General features: G+C 53.6%; 1 long non-coding RNA gene across 1 annotated transcript; it reads left to right on the top strand.

The window, feature by feature from the left end:
• The first annotated feature begins 217 nt into the window (after nucleotides 1-217).
• Nucleotides 218-17,037, top strand: LOC138122022 (uncharacterized). The gene is made up of 3 exons (XR_011156320.1): nucleotides 218-513; nucleotides 1,572-1,677; nucleotides 16,720-17,037. It is a non-coding gene; the product is annotated as an uncharacterized lncRNA (long non-coding RNA).
• Nucleotides 17,038-18,213: the final 1,176 nt, after the last annotated feature.

Below are 18,213 nucleotides of genomic sequence, written 5' to 3'. Positions count from 1 at the left end.
TCCTTAAGTGGAACTGAGATCTTCCTGTGTTGATAGGAGTCAATTTTTCCTCTGGATGATTTTTTTCCCACCAAAATCCAGGCAGCTGCTGGTGCTGGAATTGGAGATAGAGCTGTGATTAAAATGTTATTTCTATCACTTAAAATGCTGCTTTTGGAGCAGTTAAGGATGATGGGCAGAGTGGAGCTGCAGGAATCACTTCAGAGAATTCCAGGCTGGATTGGGTTGGGAGAGAACCTTAAGGATCATCTCATTCCAGAGGCTCCAACCTGGACCCTTCCAACCTCACCACGGCCCCAGGATGTTTGAAAAGATTAGAAATCCCTGAATTTCACTGGAACTCTTCAGCCCAGCTCTGTGCTAAATGACTCCTGATCCCTGTGGTTTTGGTGTCCTGGATTGGGTGCATTTGGGGGCTCACAAATGATCCCAGAACCTCCTCCCAGTGGAAATGTCAGAGATTCCTGCCTGCAAGTGGATTGATTCCTCCTGAAATCCCAAAGGATGCACCAGGTAACATTTCCACAACCCCTTTCAAGCTCTCCAGGGGTGATTTAGACCGAAATGTTCCTGCAGGACCCAAATTCTTTGGGATGCAGTGGAATCTTAGGCCCTTCCCTTGTTTTAGCTGACCTTAAATCCTAAATCAGCAAAGTGGAAGGGAAATTTTAACTCTTTTCCATGCCACAAATTCCTTCTGGATCCTGCTGCTGCTGACCTGGGAGACATCAGCAGGAAAACTGGGAGCCTCACAAAGTTTGGGAATTTTTGGTTTCCCTTGCCACGCTGTTCCCTTTGGAGCATGGAGCAGATCCCTCGTGCCAGGGTGTGGTTGGTACCAGGTACTTTTTGGGGTCACCAGCCAGGATTTTGTGTCTTGGAGCAGCTCTGGGGGAATGTGGAGGCTGCCAGAGACATCCTCCTTTTTTCCTCATTTTTTCCTCCTTTTTTCCTCCTTTTTTCTCCTTTTTTCCTCCTTTGTTCCTTCTTTGTTCCTTCTTTTTTCCTTCTTTTTTCTTTCTTTTTTCCTTCTTTTTTCCTTCTTTTTTCCTTCTTTTTTCCTTCTTTTTTCCTTCTTTTTATCTTTCTTTTTATCTTTCTTTTTTCCTTTATTTATTCATTTATTTTTTCTTTATGTTTTCTTTTTTCTTTATTTTTTCTTTATTTTTTCTTTATTTTTTCTTTATTTTTCTTTATTCTTCGTTTTTTCTTTAAATTTTCTTTATTTTCTTTGTTTTCTTTATTATTTCTTTATTTTCTTTATTTTTTATTTTTTCTTTATTTTTTCTTCACTATTCTTTATTTTTTCTTTATTTTTCTTTATTCTTCGTTTTTTCTTTATATATCCTTTATTTTCTTTATTTTTTCATTATTTCTCTATTTTCTTTATTTTTTATTATTTTTTCTTCATTTTCTCTTTATTATTTTTTCATTATTTTCTTTATTATTTTTTCTTCTTTTTTCCCTTTTTCCTTTTTATCCCCCCTTTATTTTTTTCTTTCTTTATTCTTTCTTTATTCCTTATTCTGGAGGGGAGCTGGGATTTGAGGTGTCTCTGCCCTCTCCTACAGGGCTGAACTCTGCACATGGAGAAGGAAAACTGGAGCCAGCTCCAAGGAAAATCCCCAATCCGAGCCTGCAGATGGATTAGAAGAGCTGGAGCAGGGAAATCACCAGGTAAGGAATCACTTCTCTGTCCAGAGGGAGGGAATCTGCTCCCAGGATGTGGAAAACCCTCTGGAAGGAGGGAATCTGGGAATTTGGAATGTGCTGCCTCTGTGGAGAGAGGGAATCTGCTCCCAGGATATGGGATGTCTTCTGTGGAAGGAGGGAATCTGGGAATTTGGAATGTGCTGCCTCTGTGGAGAGAGGGAATCTGCTTCCAGGATATGGGATGTCCTCTGTGGAAGGAGGGAATCTGGTCTCAGGATGTGGGACACCCTCTGGAAGGGGGGAATCTGGTCCCAGGACATGGAACACCCTCTGAAAGGAGGGAATCTGCTCCCAGGATATGGGATGTCCTCTGTGGAAGAGGGGAATCTGGTCCCAGGATATGGGATGTCCTCTGGAAGGAGGGAATCTGGGAATTTGGAATGTGCTGCCTCTGTGGAGAGAGGGAATCTGCTCCCAGGATATGGGATGTCCTCTGTGGAGAGAGGGAATCTGCTCCCAGGACATGGGACACCCTCTGGAAGGAGAGAATCTGCTCCCACGATTCCCTCTTCGTTCCCTAAAGCCTCTTTTCCAGGGAGTTGCTGCTGGCTGGAATCCTTCCCTGAGGGGCTTCCCTTGCTGCCAGCGCCCTGAGGGGCCGCACCCCGAGGCCATCCCGAGGATGGGATGCCGGGGGGAGCTCCCAACATCTGCACCATTTGCTGGGAACGTGGAGCCCAGCAGGAATCCCTGGCTGCAAAACCCCCCTGGGCTGTGGGACTCGTGACCTTCTGCTTGGTGGCTGTTTTCCCCTTGTCCCTGTTTTCCAGAGGGATCGTTACCCTGCTGGGTGGCACGGCCCGGTTATTCCAGCTGGCTGGGCTCGGTGCTTTGGGGTCCCTGTGGAGAATTCCACAGGCAGCAGAGGCTTCCTCTCCTCTGCTGGGTGATTTATTGGTGTTCCAACTCCCGACAGTGAAAGGGAAGAGGAGATTCCAGCGTGGAATAGAAATGGCTGGAGCAGGGATCTGAAGTTTTCCTGACCCTGTCAGGGCCTGGGGGGAAATGTTCAAATGTTAAAATACTGAAATAGCAGCAGTGTGTTGACATCTGATCCTGGCTGCTGGAGTTCTGGGAGAGCATCCTGGCTTTCCAAGGGCTCGGATGGGATCGATGTGTTCCCGAGGAACGCTTCAATTCAATCCCATCCTTCCAGCGCCTGGCAGGGAGGGGAGTGAGCAGCTGCTCTGCTGGGAGATCACTGACAGAGAGGCAGGGAGTGAGTCAGAGCCTTTCCTGCCATCGCATCAGGAGCAGGGCAGAGAAAAACAGGGATTTGATGGATCCCAAGGGATAGAGGGGCCGGCTGGGGCTTTGGAGTGTGTTGGGCCCAGGGACTGCAGCAGCTCGGAGCGGGGATGATCCATGGATTTCTCCCCTTTCCTCCTCCCTGGACAGCAAAAACAAGGTCAGAGAATCCCATTAAGGTTGGAAAAGGCCCCAAAGGACAACGAGTCCAACCTTTGATGGATCAGCTGGACCTTGTCAGCCACATCCAGCCGTGTCTGAAACTCCTCCAGGGACGGTGACTCCACCAATTCCTGACAACCCCTCCGCGGAGAGGATGGAGGGGAACAAAATATTGCCGGGGGAAAATCCAGAGGAGTTTTGAGAGCTGCCTCATCCACAGCTTAATGCCAATTCCAACCTTCCCAGCTGTTCCTGCTGCTCCTGCCCGGCTGGATGAGGGACAGGGCCGTGGTATCACAGCCGGGATTTGGGATGCACTGCCGGTTCAGATTCCTGACACCCGGGGTTCAAAGTCGGTGGAGTGGCACGAGGAAAAACAGGGATTCTCTTAAGAAAAACCGGGAATGTTGGCAAGGAAACCGCTCTGCCAGTGTGGCACAGGGAGTTGTGTGTGCACACATGGGATGGGGACTGCAGGGTTTGCTCAGAGCTCCCTTCAAAGCTTTGTGTTCACTGCTGGGGATCCATCCCAACCTGCTGGAGTCGTTTTGTCCCTTCCTTAACGAGTCAGCCGTGCTTCCCTTTCTCCACAGCCAGCCTGGAATGTTAAATGGAAAGGGTCAGGAGGGAGGTGACAGAAATCACAGCTTCGAGAGCGGGGATTCTTTTAAGGAGAGTCCCTTAAATCCAGACAAAAGCTCTGCGCTTCCAGCGAGCTCCTCCCCAGCCCCAAACCCATCCCGGCTCCGACATTCCCGTCTTTGTCCCTTAATGATGGCAGTGAATTCAAACACCCCGGGAGGCCTGGGAAGAGCTGCCAAGTTCCTGGGATGCTCCTGCTTCGACTCCCCACGTGTTCGAGGCTCCCGGAGCGATGAGGGAGCTGAGTTTTCCTTGGGAGCTGAGATTCCCACACATTCCCATTATCCTGGAACCGGGTGTGACGGCTGAGCTGTGGCTGTTTCCTGGTTACCAGGTAATGGCGCTGTCCCAGGTGAATCCCGTGTGCCTGCAGAGCTGATTTATCACCTGCCTCTCCCGTTGGAAAGCTGGATCCAAGATTTCCATTAATTCCGTGGCCTCGGTGAGGAATCAAAGCAGGGCAGCAGAATTGAACTGTTGGAATGAAAGTGGCTTTGAATTAATTCTGGTGCTCGCAGAGCTGGGGCTGCTGCAGAGAGCAGGGCTGGGAGGCTCTTCTGGGCAGCTCTTTGTCACTTGTCACCTTCCCCTGCCCCGCAGCTGGGTGACAACTGAGCCAGAGCCTTCTCCGAGCGTGGATATGTGGGAAATTCCTCTGGGAGCAAAGTCCCAGGCAACTCTGCCGTGCTGCTGGCACTGCCCTGCTGTCCCCTGTCACCCTGCGGTGTCCAGGGAATCGTGTTCCAGCCACTGGGAATTCTGCCCTTGGAAGCTGCAGCGATGACAGCGCTGCTTCCTTGTGAGGCTGAGCTTGTCCCTCCCAAACAAATCAGCTCCGAGGCAGGGCTGGCAGCTGGGAATCCTCTTCCCAGCTCTCCTGTTTATGGATGGATGCTGTGTGCACTGGAATTATTCCACCTGTTTGGTGCCGATGGGTGGTTGGGATCAGAGCAGCCGGTGACATTTTTCTCCAGGCTTATCTTTGGGGGACAGAGCCAGGCCTGCCACAACCTGGAGCAGAGGACAAAGCTGCCGTTGTGCAGGGCCAGGAGAAAGGAAAAGCCCAAGGGATGGGCTGAGTGCTGTGTGTGATATCCCTGCTCCATTCCCTGCTCCATTCCCTGCTCCATTCCTGCTCCATCCCCGCTCCATCCCCGCTCCATCCCTGCTCCATCCCCGCTCCATCCCCTGCTCCATTCCCTGCTCCATCCCCTGCTCCATCCCCGCTCCATCCCCTGCTCCATCCCCTGCTCCATCCCTGCTCCATCCCCTGCTCCATCCCCGCTCCCATTCCTGCTCCATCCCCGCTCCCTCCCCGCTCCCATTCCTGCTCCATCCCTGCTCCATCCCTGCTCCCATCCCCGCTCCCATTCCTGCTCCATCCCCGCTCCATCCCTGCTCCCATCCCCGCTCCCATTCCTGCTCCATCCCCTTCTCCATCCCCTTCTCCATCCCCGCTCCATCCCCTGCTCCGGCATTAATGCAGGAACTCAAGGTCAGAGGCTGCCCAGCTCTGGGAGCTGCAGGCACAAAGAGCCTGGAGGAGAAGGAGGAGGAGGAGGAAAGGTTTCATTCTTTATCTCCTGGAGCCGTGTATCGATTATCCCTGGCGTCTCAAAGCCTGCAGTGGGAATGGATTTTTCTTTTTTCTGCTCTTTTAAGAGAGGTTTTGGCATCTCTCGCTGGTGGCGTGGCCTGGGACAGGGGAGAGCCAAGGGCAGCAGCTTCCCTGGGATCTCAGGTGCTCCTGCTGGCACTGCTGAGGCAAATGGTGCTGCTGATGGGAATTTGGGAAGGCTGCTGTGCTCTGCTCCACAGGGATCGGAGAGGAATTGGAGCCCTGTGTGGCAGGGAGTTGTCGCGGGGTTGAGAAAACGGGGTCAGCTCTGAAACAGAAGGGTTAAAAAAGCTGCTTTTGTCAGGATTTGGGGATGAGGAACTGCTGTCAGCCTGGCTCTGCTGCAGGGTCCTGTTGTGACGCTGTCACAGCCTCATCACCTCCTCCTGGGGGTGTTTGGGATTGGTGTTCCCAATCCTTATCCCCTGGAGGGGATGCTCCTGCACCTCCTTGGGATGGATCGTGGCAAGGCCCCGCTCCAGCCCCATGGAAAAGCCCATCCACAGCTCCAGGAGAGCAGGAATTTCTGCTGAGCAGGGCAAGGGCTGAGCCTCATCCCAGCCCTGGCTCCGAGGGGATCCCATTGTCCCTGTGAATGGATCCTGCGGAGTGCAAATGGATCTGGGCTGCAGCACGGGCATCCCGCAGGACACTTCACACCCAGCCTGGCCTCAGCATTCCCTGGCCACTTTCCCGCTGCTGCCAGCTCCTCCTTGGCCCAGAAACACGGGATGGAGAAAGCAGGAGAGGCTCAGAGGTGATTCCCAGGATCCTGGCCTCTCTGGGATAACGGGAGGCTGTTTCCACTTTGAGATCGTTGAAATCAATTCCTTGTTTTGGAGGAAAACCCTGCCCTGCTGCCTCCTGCTCCTTCCTGCTCTGTGAGCTCTGGGAATGTGTCCTCTGGAGCTGGACCAGGAGCTGGGCACAGAGTTTTTTAAAGGAGCTGAGTTATTGCCTTTAACCCTTCCCAAAGTCTGGGCTTCCTGACCTGCCTCAGGACCCTTCTCTCTGCACTGGCACCATCCTGCTCTTCCTCACATCCTTCCCTTCCCTGGAATCCCTTCCTTTCTTCAGTTTTACTCCCTGCAAAATCATCATTCCAGGCAGGTGGAGGCCTTGGATCATGAATCTCCTGAGTTTCCACTGCCTGAGCCCTACCAGAACCCTACCAAAACTGGGAATGGGATCTTTGGAGCAGGATGGGCTTTGATGGGAGCTGCTCCATCTTTTTCTCTTGCCACCTCTTCAGGCAGCTCCCTGGAGAGGAGCCTCATCCCTCTTATCCCTATGGAAAAACAACGGCTCCGTGCTGCTCCATCCCCTTTTCCTGGGGTTATTCCAGAGATCCCTGCAGTGCCCTCGCTGTCGCTCATCCACTGGCAATTTTTGGTGCTGGGAATAAATGTGACCTCACAGGGATCAATCTATTGGAAATGCAGTAACACAGCCAGGAATTGCTCTTGGAGTCAGGCTGGGAGGGCTCCTCGAGGCTTTAATGAAGCGGGAACCTCTCCCTAATTGATGGGAGCTCCCAAAATCCAATAGGATCGATCCAGGGGCACGGAGGGAGCAGCATTAAATCCGTGCCTCCTCAGAACCTCCCAGGAGAAGGGGGGAAAAATGGATTTGGAGCCTCCTGAAGTGATTTCCTGGCGGGACACAGAGCTCTGCCTGCTCAGTCCCATCCCCGTGTTCCCGGCGTGGCTCCACGCTCCATGAAATCCTCATTATCCCAGTCTCCTTGGTGTTTGCTGTGGAGCTGAGGCAGCACAGGGGCGGCAGTGGCCATCCATAAAGGCTGAGGGAATGTTCCCTGCTCGCCTGGAACCCAGGGAGAAAAGGGTCGTAAAACACCAGGGAATGTGTTATTCCCAGGGAATGGCAGAGGGTGACGAGCTGCGAGCAGCCGGGGCTGCCTCGTGTCCGTCTGTCCGTCTGTCCCGCTGTCCTGCTCCCTGCCAGAGGGAGCCGCACTTGCCAGGGCTCGGAGCAGGGATGGGAGCGAGGGATGTGTCCCTTCCCTGCTTCCAAACTGTTCCCTGTCCCCTCTCTGCTTCCAAACTCTGCTCCCTGTCCCACTTTCCATTTCCCGTCCCCTCCCTGCTTCCCCGCTGTTCCCTCACTGTTTTCCAGGTCCCTGTTCCCTCCCTGCTTCCAGGCTCTGTTCCCCGTCCCTTCCCTGCTTCCCCTCTCCATTCCCTGTCCCCTCCCTGTTTCCCCTCTCCATTCCCCGTCCCTTCCCTGCTTCCCCTCTCCATTCCCTGTCTCCTCCCTGCTTCCCAGCCCTATTCCTTGTCCCCTCCCTGCTTCCCAGCCCTATTCCTTGTCCCTTCCCTGCTCCAGGTCCCCTCCCTGTTTCCCCTCTCCATTCCCCATCCCCTCCCTGCTTCCCCTCTCCATTCCCTGTCCCCTCCCTGCTTCCCAGCCCTATTCCTTGTCCCTTCCCTGCTCCAGGTCCCCTCCCTGCTTCCCCTCTCCATTCCCTGTCTCCTCCCTGCTTCCCAGCCCTATTCCTTGTCCCCTCCCTGCTTCCCAGCCCTATTCCTTGTCCCTTCCCTGCTCCAGGTCCCCTCCCTGTTTCCCCTCTCCATTCCCTGTCCCCTCCCTGCTTCCCCTCTCCATTCCCTGTTCCCTCCCTGCTTCCCAGCCCTATTCCTTGTCCCTTCCCTGCTCCAGGTCCCCTCCCTGCTTCCCCTCTCCATTCCCTGTCCCCTCCCTGCTTCCCAGCCCTATTCCTTGTCCCTTCCCTGCTCCAGGTCCCCTCCCTGCTTCCCCTCTCCATTCCCCGTCCCCTCCCTGCTTCCTCTCTCTGCTCCCTGTCCCCTTGCCGCCGGCACAGTGCCAGTCCCACCTGGAATTCCTGGGATCCCTCTCCAACCCCACCACACACACCCCGCACTTGCCCGGAGCTGGGAACACTGACCCTTCCCAAACCCCATCCCGGCCCCTTTTCCATGTGCTCTGCAAACTCAGCCGGGATGAAACTTGAGGATTTGTTGATGCTTTCCCAGCTTTTCCAGGAAGGGCTGTAGTAGGATGAGATTTCCAGGTGTTCCTAGGAATCTCCTGCCCTGGGAGAGAGGGATCAGCTCTCAGTGATGCTCCAGCTCTCCCATTTTCCTGGCTCCCACTTCCTGAGTGACTTTTAAAAAGCTGTGGAGCGTTCCTGGAGTCACATCCTGCAGGGAACAGAGCGGGCTGGGAGCAGATCCTGAAAAGCCCTGGATGTGAGGGGAAAGAGGGGGATTGGCCCGCGTGGGAAGGAGCCTTGGCAGTGCCACAAAGAGCTGGGGGGGGGGAAAAAAAAGGGAATCTGTGATTTGTTTGGCGTTTCATTCCCGGTTTTCTCACATTCCTCCGCCTGACTCACAAACCTGCTGCTCTGCATTTCTGGGATTCATCCTGGATGTCCTGGAGCTCTGCAGCCTCCCTGGAATCCTGCTCCTCCCAGGATGGATCCCAGGGTATCCCTTTTTCCCTTGGAAACAGCTGATTGCTGTTTAATTAACAACACTTCCCACGTTCCCTGAGGCTTGGGAATTGTGCAGAGGAGCTTTTCTCCAGGATGCTGCTCTCTGTGCTTATTCCCTAAGCTGGGATGAGTTGATCCAAGGGGTTCCTGTAATTTTGGAAGTCGCCCTGGGTAATCCACAAACACAGAAGGATCAGGAACAAATCCGTGACAGCGGGGAGAAAACAAAATTTCATCCAAGGTTGTTTTTTTGGTTTTTTTTTTTTGGTTTTTTTTTTTGGTTTTTTTTTTTTTTTTTTTTTTTTTTTTTTGATTCCATGGAGAAACTGATAATGAACCTCCCTTCTTCCCGAAGCGTTGCCATGGCAACCGGCAGGATGTGCCGGGATCTGGGGATGGATGCGAAGTGTCACCCGTGAGGGGAGTGGGGACAGCTGCTGCCTTCGGGGCACCTGGGGTAGAGGGGCTCCGGCTGGAATAAAGGATTCCAGCTGGAATAGAGGGGTTACAGGTGGAAAAAAGGAAATTCCAGCTGGAATAAAGGGGTTCTAGCTGGAATAGAAGGGTTCCAGCTGGAATAATGGGGTTACAGGTGGAATAGAGGGGTTCCAGCTGGAATAATGGGGTTACAGGTGGAATAGAGGGGTTCTAGCTGGAATTAAGGGGTTCCAGCTGGAATAAGGGGCTCCAGCAAAAGGATTCCAGCTGGGATAAAGGGGTTCCAGCTGGAATAATGGAGTTACAGGTGGAATCAAGGGGTTACAGGTGGAATAGAGGGGTTCTAGCTGGAATAGAGGGGTTCCAGCTGGAATAGTGGGGTTACAGGTGGAATAAAATGGTTCTGGCAGGAAATAAAAGAATTCCAGCTGGAATAAAGGGGTTCCAGCTGGAATAAAGGGGTTCCAGATGGAATTAATGGGCTCCAGCTGGAGTGAAGGGTTCCAGCTGAAATAAAGGGGTTCCAGCTGGAATTGTGGGTTCCAGCAAGAATTCCAGCTGGAATAAAGGGGTTCTAGCTGGAATAAAGGGGTTCCAGCTGGAATAAGGGGCTCCAGCAAGGATTCTGGCTGGAATAATGGGTTCCAGCTGGAATAAAGGGGTTCCAGCTGGAGTGAAGGGTTCCAGCTGGAATAAGGGGTTCCAGCAAGGGTTCCAGCTGGAATAAAGGGGTTCCAGCTGGAGTGAAGGGTTCCAGCTGGAATAAGGGGTTCCAGCAAGGGTTCCAGCTGGAATAAAGGGGTTCCAGCTGGAATAATGAGCTCCAGCTGAAGGACACGCTGGAGCAGAGCAGTGCTAATCCCAGTCCCTCTCCATCCAGGCAGGAAGAGGCTCCCTGTGCTCCCTCCACCCCACAACAACCCCTGTGCGGCGCTGCTATTTGGGATTTTTGTTTGTTACCTTTTTCCCCACTCCCGGGAGGAGCTTTGGGCTCAAACTCAGCACTCTAAAACCTTATCCCAGAGCCAGCTCCAGGTATGCAGGAGGGAATGGGAGGATGTGGATGGGATCCACTGGGATAGGGATCCAAGTCCCTGCTGGGAACGGGACCGTGGCGCTCTCGGCTGTCAGGGCAGTGCCACCGATGGGAACAGGGAAGGAGCCACTCAGGGAGGGCCAGACCTGCCTGGTACAGCTGGCAAAGCATCCAGGAACAGCTTTTTTCCTGGGAATGGCTGTCAGGAAGCAGCAGGAGATGGAAAGGAGCCAGCCTTGGAGCTGCCTGGGCACGGCAGGGCCGGAGCTAGGCCCGGGAGGCTCCCTGAGAGGGGAGGCAGCTTTTCCCTGGCTCTCGTTTTTCCAGCCTTTTCCTGCTGTTAAAACCTCCTGGATTCTGCTCCAGAGGCTGGAATTGCAGAGCTTGGAAGGGCTGGGGGGGGGGGGGTCTGCTCTGTGCCTGCTCCGTGTTCCTTTGGCTGCGGGCTTGAAGATGGAAAATAAAAGCTGGGAAGTGACTCCTCCAGGAGTGAGAAATTGGGAATCTCCCGAGGGATGTGAATATTCCTGGTTATTCCACAGCCTGCCATCCTCCTTGCCCTCGTGTCCTTGTTGGTCAGCAGGGTTTGGAGTGGGAATCTGGGAAAAGCTCTTGGATCTCCTGCAGAGGCAGGAGCTGTCGCTGAGCCAGGGGCAGAGCAGATGGTGACCTGGTTTTGCCAGGGAAGGGATGAGGTTGGGAATGCACCATTGGAAGCAGGATATGGGGAAGAGACAGGGCCTGGGATGCAGAGGGATTCATTGCAGCCAGCTCAGCTCTGGTCTTTTGGAGAAATAAATCCCCGTGGTCCTTAACTTTTAACCCTCGGATTGGGTTTTGTGTCTTTCGTGTGGAAGGATTGATCCATCAGGTGTTTAAGCTCCAACTGTTCCCACCAAAAATTCCAGGAGAAGTGGCCCTTCCCCAGCCAGACCCCGATTTAACATTCCAGCCCCATCCCTGAGAAAGATTTCCCTGGAACAGGGAAAATTGAGGATATTTCCCCCTTGTTTTCCCATGGACTGTTTCAAGCTGATACCCTGTTCTGCCTGGGAACATCTGTTTCTCCTTGGATTCTTGGATTTCTTGGCTCCGGGAGCTTCTCCCAGGAATTTGGCCACGTTTTGCTTCGTGTTCAAGCTTTGTGAGGGGTTCAGCTCCAGGGAAATCGGGCTTGGAGCTGCATTCCTGCTCCTCATCCCACTCCTGCCTTGGAAAGAACTCAATTCCTGGTAGTTTTTGCTGGAGCAGGAGGTGCCTGAGGCAGGAGGATCCCAAATCACCTGGAGATGTGGAGCTGGGAGGTGCTGGATGAGTTTCCCTGGGAGGGATTTTGCTCATTTGGAAGCATTTTGGGCACTTTGCTCCTTGCAGGGATAAGATCCACACTGGGGTACTCGGCTCTCATTCCAAGCAGGAATGCAAAACTAACAGGAAAAGGATTTCCAGGACTTTTTAAGGCTCTCCCATCCCTGGAAGTGTCCAAGGCCAGGTTGGAGCAGCCTGGGGATAGTGGGAGGTGTCCAGGATGGAATTGAATGGGATTTAATGTCCCAACCCAAACCATTCCATGATTCCCTGCTGGGAATTCTGCCCTGATCCCACAAAAACAGTGGGGCAGAGGGGCTGCCCCCCACACCCAGTGGCGCAGCTCCCAGGAATTCCCAGACCTGGCCACAGGATGGATATCCCAGTTTATCCCGAGGGTGCTGTGCCATGGACAGGTTTCTGGGAGTCAGGGAGCGTTCCCAGGTCTGGGGAAGCAGGAAAATTCAGGAATGTTCTGCTGGCAAATGGGGATTTTTTGGGAAGTAATAATGGGAGGCTGGAGGTGTTCCCAGCTCTAGAGAAGCAGGAAAACTCTGGAATATTCTGCTGGAAAATGGGGATTTTGGGGAGGCAATAATGGGAGAAAGGGAGGATTCCCAGGTCTGGGGAAGCAGGAAAATGGCTGGAATGTTCTGCTGGAAAATGGGGATTTTTGGGAGGTTTCTGGAGGGTAATAATGGGAGGGAGGGAATATTTCTATGTCTGGGGAAGCAGGAAAACTCCTGAATATTCTGCTGGAAAAGGGGGGATTTTTGGGGATGTAGTAATGGGAGGAAGGGAGGATTCCCAGGTCTGGGCAAGCAGGAAAATAGCTGGAATGTTCTGCTGGAAAATGGGGATTTTTTTGGGGGGTGTGATAATGAGAGGCAGGGAGCATTCCTAGGTCTGGAGAAGCAGGAACACTCTGGAATAATCTGCTGGAAAAGGGGGATTTCTGGGAGGTTTTTTTGCAGATAAATAAGGAGAGAGAAGGAGCATTCCCAAATCTGGAGAAGCAGGAAAACTCGGGAATGTTCTGCTGGAAAACAGGAACCGTGCAGGGAGAGAGGCTGAGGAAGGTTCTGGAAATCAGGGCAGGGGGTGCAGGGAGGCAGACGAGTCACTGGGAGATCAGGGGAAAACCAGCGGGATTATTCCGAGGGAAAATCCAGCAGGTGCTGGATCTCAGGAGTCACCAGGAACTTTGCAGGGCACAAAAGCCCCTTGGTTTGATGGGATTTGGCTGCCAACCCATGGGCACGGATCCATCCCTGTGGAAAGGCGGGGCAGGTGGCACCGGGCGCGGGCCGGTGGTGGCCACAGGGTTGGGGACAGGGCTCTGCCTGTCCTGTGCCACCCCCTGGCTGGCACACCAGGGCTTTTCCTGCCGCTCCTGCAGGAGATTTTGGGAATCCCCACGTGGGGTTTCACTGCTGGCTGACGAATCCCGCTCCCTTTGTCACCCACGGTGACGCTGCTGCCAGCGGAGTGGCCCCGGTGCCACCCCCGTGTCCGTGCCCAGGGCCAGCAGCTGGCAGGTGGCAATTGTTTCATTCCCGGTGATCCCTGCTTATTCCATGTGATCCCTGTTTTATTCCAGTTGTTTTATTCCAGGTGATCCCTGTTTTATTCCAGTTATTTTATTCCAAGTGATCCCTGGTTTATTCCAGGTGATCCCTGTTTCATTCCAGGTGATCCCTGTTTTATTCCAGTTATTTTATTCCAGGTGATCCCTGGTTTATTCCATGTGATCCCTCTTTCATTCCAGGTGATCCCTGTTTTATTCCAAGTGATCCCTGGTTTATTCCATGTGATCCCTGTTTCATTCCATGTGATCCCTGTTTTATTCCAGTTGTTTTATTCCAGGTGATCCCTGTTTTATTCCAGTTGTTTTATCCCAGGTGATCCCTGGTTTATTCCCTGTGATCCCTGTTTTATTCCAGGTGATCGCTGTTTTATTCCAGTTTTATTTCAGGTGATCCCTGCTTTATTTCAATTATTTTATTCCATGTGATCCCTGTTTTATTCCAGTTGTTTCATTCCAAGTGATCCCTGGTTTATTCCATGTGATCCCTGTTTTATTCCAGGTGATCCCTATTTTATTCCAGTTGTTTCATTCCATGTGATCCCTGTTTTATTCCACTTATTTTCTTCCAGGGGATCCCTGTTTATTCCATGTGATCCCTATTTTATTCCAGTTGTTTCATTCCAGGTGCCCCCTGTTTATTCCCAGTCCCATTCCCGGAATGAGCAGCAGCCCCACCCTGGTGCTGGCTGTTATCAGATTATCCTTAATCCCAAAAAGATCCCGCAGTGCCACCACTCAGGCAGATTAAGGGACTTTTGGGGGAATTTCCAAATTCTTTTTCATTTCTTTCTGATTTCTTTCGATTTCTTACTGATTTCCTTCTGATTTTTTTTTCTGATTTCTTTTTTTATTTAATTTTAATTCCATTTTGAGTTCTTCCTGATTTCTTTCAATTTCTTTCTGATTTCTTTCTGCTTTTTTTCCAAATCCTTTTTCATTTCTTCCTGATTTCTTTCGATTTTTTTTTCCTGATTTCTTTTTTCATTTAATTTTAATTCCATTTTGAGTTCTTTCTGATTTCTTTCGATTTCTTTCTGATTTCTTTCTGCTTTTTTCTTCCAAATTCTTTTTCATTTCTTTCTGATTTCTTGCGATTTCTTTCGGATTTCTTTCGGATTTGGATGGATCCAGGGCTCCCTGTCCTTGGGAGAGGAATTCTCATCCCGAGGGAAGCTCTGGATCAGTCCCCAGGGTCCCCAGCCCTGGGACAACATCACCTTCGGTGTCACCCAACCCAGCCAAGGTGCTCCTCCTCCCCTTGAGCTGCCACCAAGTCCTGAGGGTCCCCAAGGGGGACGTGGCCACCAGCACGGGGCCGCAGGTGGTCCCATGCCACCAGCCCTGGGAACCGGCAGCATTTTGCTGCCCTCTAGTGAGGTCTGGCAGCCGCCACCCTTTGGGGTCCCCCACACGTCCCTTGGGGGGTCCCCACGGCACCCCCAGCTCCCTTTGGGGACCCTGCGGGGTGGTGGCGCTTGGTGATGCTCCCTCCGTGTCCCCCCTGCAGGACGAGTCGCCAGCTTGGACCCCAAAGCAGCTGTGCCCCCCCCTTTCCCACGCCCCCCTTGTGGCCCTGCCTTGTCCTGGTGTCACCAAGGTGCCACCTCCTGCCACCCCCTTCCCTCGGGATGTGCCCTTCGCCGAGCGGGCATTGCCCGGGCAGCTGCCGCGTGTAAATAACACTAATTAGTTAAAAGGGAAATCAAATCTAGGCTCGTTTGTAATTAGATCATCCACAGGCCCCTGGCTTAATTAATTATGTTAATAAGGCCTGGGAAGGCGTGCAAGGGGATGGGCACAGCAGGGGCTGGAGAGGGATTGGGAGCAGAGGGAATTTGGGGGGGTGCTGAGCTCTGGTGCCCCACAGCAGGGACGTGACCCCGACCCCTGTCCCTGGCGTGGGGATCAGTGGGGCCCAGTGTCCTTTTCCAATCTTGGAATGATGGGAAATCCTCATCCCCATCCCAAGGGGGCTCAGCTGATGGGGTTTGAGCTCTTTTCTCCTGGTCCCCCCAGCCCAGCTCGCCCTGGACCCCTCGCTGTGGTCCCTGAGCCCCACTCCGGTTCTCCAGCCTGGGACTGGGAGAGCCCCAGGACCTTCAGCCCTCCTGCCCATCTCCACAGCTCCTGGGGCTCCTGCAGAGCATCCCTGTCCTGGGGTGTGAAACACCCCTGTCCTGGGGTGTGAAATACCCCAGTCCTGGGGTGTGAAATATCCCTGTCCTGGGATGTGAAATACCCCAGTCCTGGGGTGTGAAATATCCCTGCCTTGTGGCACAGAGCATCCTTGTCCTGGGATCCCAGAGCATCCCGGATCCTGGAGTGCAGAGCATCCTTGTTCTGGGGTCAAGAACATCCTGACCCTGGAGTGCAGAGCATCCTTGTCCTGGGATCCAAAACATCCTTGTCTTTGGGTCTAGACCATCCCTGACCCCGGAGTGCAGGGCATCCTTGTCCAGGGGTCAAGAACATCCTGACCCTGGGTCCCAGAATGTCCCTGTCCTGGGGTGCAGAGCCTCCTTATCCTGGGGTGCAGAGCCTCCTTTTCCTGGGATCCAGAGCCTCCCCATCCTGGGATGCAGAGCCTCCCCATCCTGGGATCCAGAGCCTCCCCATCCTGGGATCCAGAGCCTCCCCACCCTGGGATGCAGAGTCTCCTCATCCTGGGGTGCAGAGCCTCCTTATCCTGGGATCCAGAGCCTCCCCACCCTGGGATCCAGAGCCTCCTTATCCTGGGATCCAGAGCCTCCCCATCCTGGGATCCAGAGCCTCCTTATTCTGGGATCCAGAGCCTCCTTATCCTGGGATGCAGAACCTCCCCATGCTGGGATGCAGTCTCCTCATCCTGGGGTGCAGAGCCTCCTCATCCTGGGGTGCAGAGCCTCCTCATCCTGGGATCCAGAGCCTCCCCACCCTGGGATCCAGAGCCTCCCCATCCCGGGATGCAGAGCCCGCCCAGCGCTCCCACAGCAGCCGTGCCGTGCCGTGCCGTGCCGTGCCGGGCAGGCCGAGGCCGAAGGGTGCCGGCAGAGCTGCCCGCCCTGAGCAGCTCCGTCCCGGCAGGAGCATTTCCCAGGGGAGAGGCTTTTCCCGGGAGGAGGAATTCCCTGGCAGCGGCTTCCCCGCGGCAGAGGGCAGCAGCAGGCTGGGCACGGCGCGGCCGGAGCCTGCCCGGGCACCCGGCACTGCCGCGGGCTCGGCGGGGCTGTGGGGCACGGGATGGGCACCCCTGGATGTGGATTTGGATTCCCAAAGTGCTTCCCGGGGGGTTTGTGGCAGGGGGATAATTCAGCGCCTGCAGTAGAACAGGGCTGGAGTTTCCCTTTCCCTTCCCTTTTTCCCCCCGGTTTTTCCTCTTTCCCATCCCTGCATCCCAACAGGATGGGTTTGAGCTCTTCCCAAGCCCATCCCATGCTCCCGGCTCTCCATGATTCCCAGGAAAGGCGCTGGCGCGGCGTTTTCCTGCTGTTTGATGGTGTTTTATCCCCCAGGGACACGCGGGGAAGCGCAAGGACAAGGACACGGACATGGGATACGGGCGGATTCCGGATTGGAAGGATTGCTCCCTGGAGTTTTCCCGGGAAAACAAACCTGCAATTAACAGGTAATTGTTCCATATTTCCACCTGCCTTTAACTAAAATAATCCCAAATTACCGCCTCCCAGCCCAGCCTTTGCTCCAACTTCCAGAAGACTCCGGAACAGCGACTTTATAGCCCAAAACTCCATAAAACCAGAGCTGGAATTACCTCGTTCTCCTGGGGAAACAATTCCAGGTTTTATCTGTGGATATTAAAAGGGGATGATTGTTCCGTGTAGTTAAATATTTTCCTTTTTTTTTGTTTTTTTAATATATGTAATTTAATCTTTATGGATCTGGACAACCCTGGCAGCCTCCCGGGGATGGGAGAAGGGATTGGGAGAAGGATTTTGGGGGAATTTGGGACTGTGATAAGGAGCTGGAGACCTTCCTGGCTTTCCTCATCCTGGCAGGAGAAAAGGGATGGGGAGAATGATTTGGGGGGGGAATTTGGGATAAGGACCTGGGGATCTTCCCAGCTCAGCAGGAAAAAGGGGGTGAGGAGAAGGATTTTGGGGGAATTTGGGACTGTCATAAGGAGCTGGAGACCATTCCCAGCTCGGCAGGAAAAAGGGGATCAGGAGAAGGATTTTGGGAGGAATTTGGGGCTGCGATAAGGACCTGGAGACCTTCCCAGCTCTTCGCATCATGGCAGGGAAAAAGGGATGGGGAGAAGGATTTGGGGCTCTGATAAGATGCTGGAGACCCTTCCCATCATGGCAGGAAAAAGGGGATTGGGAGAAGGATTTTGTGGGAATTTGTGATAAGGACCTGGAGACCTTCCCAGCTCTCCCCATCAGAAAAGAGCCGGGATAGAGTTTCAGGAATAGGAAGGACCCTGGCGTGGCCGCATCCCACTCCCGGTGCCGTGGCACGGCTCCAATCCCAGGTAATTGGATTTACAGGGAGCGCTGTATCCAATTACAGCGCCCTAATTAACGGCCCGCAGTTACAAGTGCGCCGTGCCTCGCTGGCAGCAATTAGGATTAATTTTTCCAGGATCCACAGGCAGCCGCTGATTGCAGGATCCGCGGGAGCGGAATGCGAGTAATGGAGCTGGCAGGAGGAGCAGGAGGCACCTCCAGGGCTGATGGATGGGCACAACCCTGGGATTTGAGGGTCCTTCTGGCTCCTCCCTGGGATAAGGAGGATGTGGAATTGCTGGAGCAAATCCAGAGAAAGCCCTGGAGATGCTCTGGGAGATGGAGCTGCTCTGGAGCCAGGCTGGGAGAGGTGGGAATGTTTGCCTGGAGAAGGGAAGGATCCAGGGAGAGCTCAGAGCGTAAAGGGGCTCCAGGAGAGCTGGAGAGGGATTTGGGATAAGGGATGGAGGGACAGGGATGGATGGGATATTGGGAAGGAATTCCTCCCTGGGAGGGTGGGGAGGGGCTGGGATGGAATTCCCA

This window comes from Aphelocoma coerulescens, chromosome 23 (assembly GCF_041296385.1).
Source record: "Aphelocoma coerulescens isolate FSJ_1873_10779 chromosome 23, UR_Acoe_1.0, whole genome shotgun sequence".
Lineage (NCBI taxonomy): Eukaryota > Metazoa > Chordata > Aves > Passeriformes > Corvidae > Aphelocoma > Aphelocoma coerulescens.
Note: the sequence above shows the minus strand (reverse complement) of the source record. Positions and strands in the feature narration are given on the sequence as shown.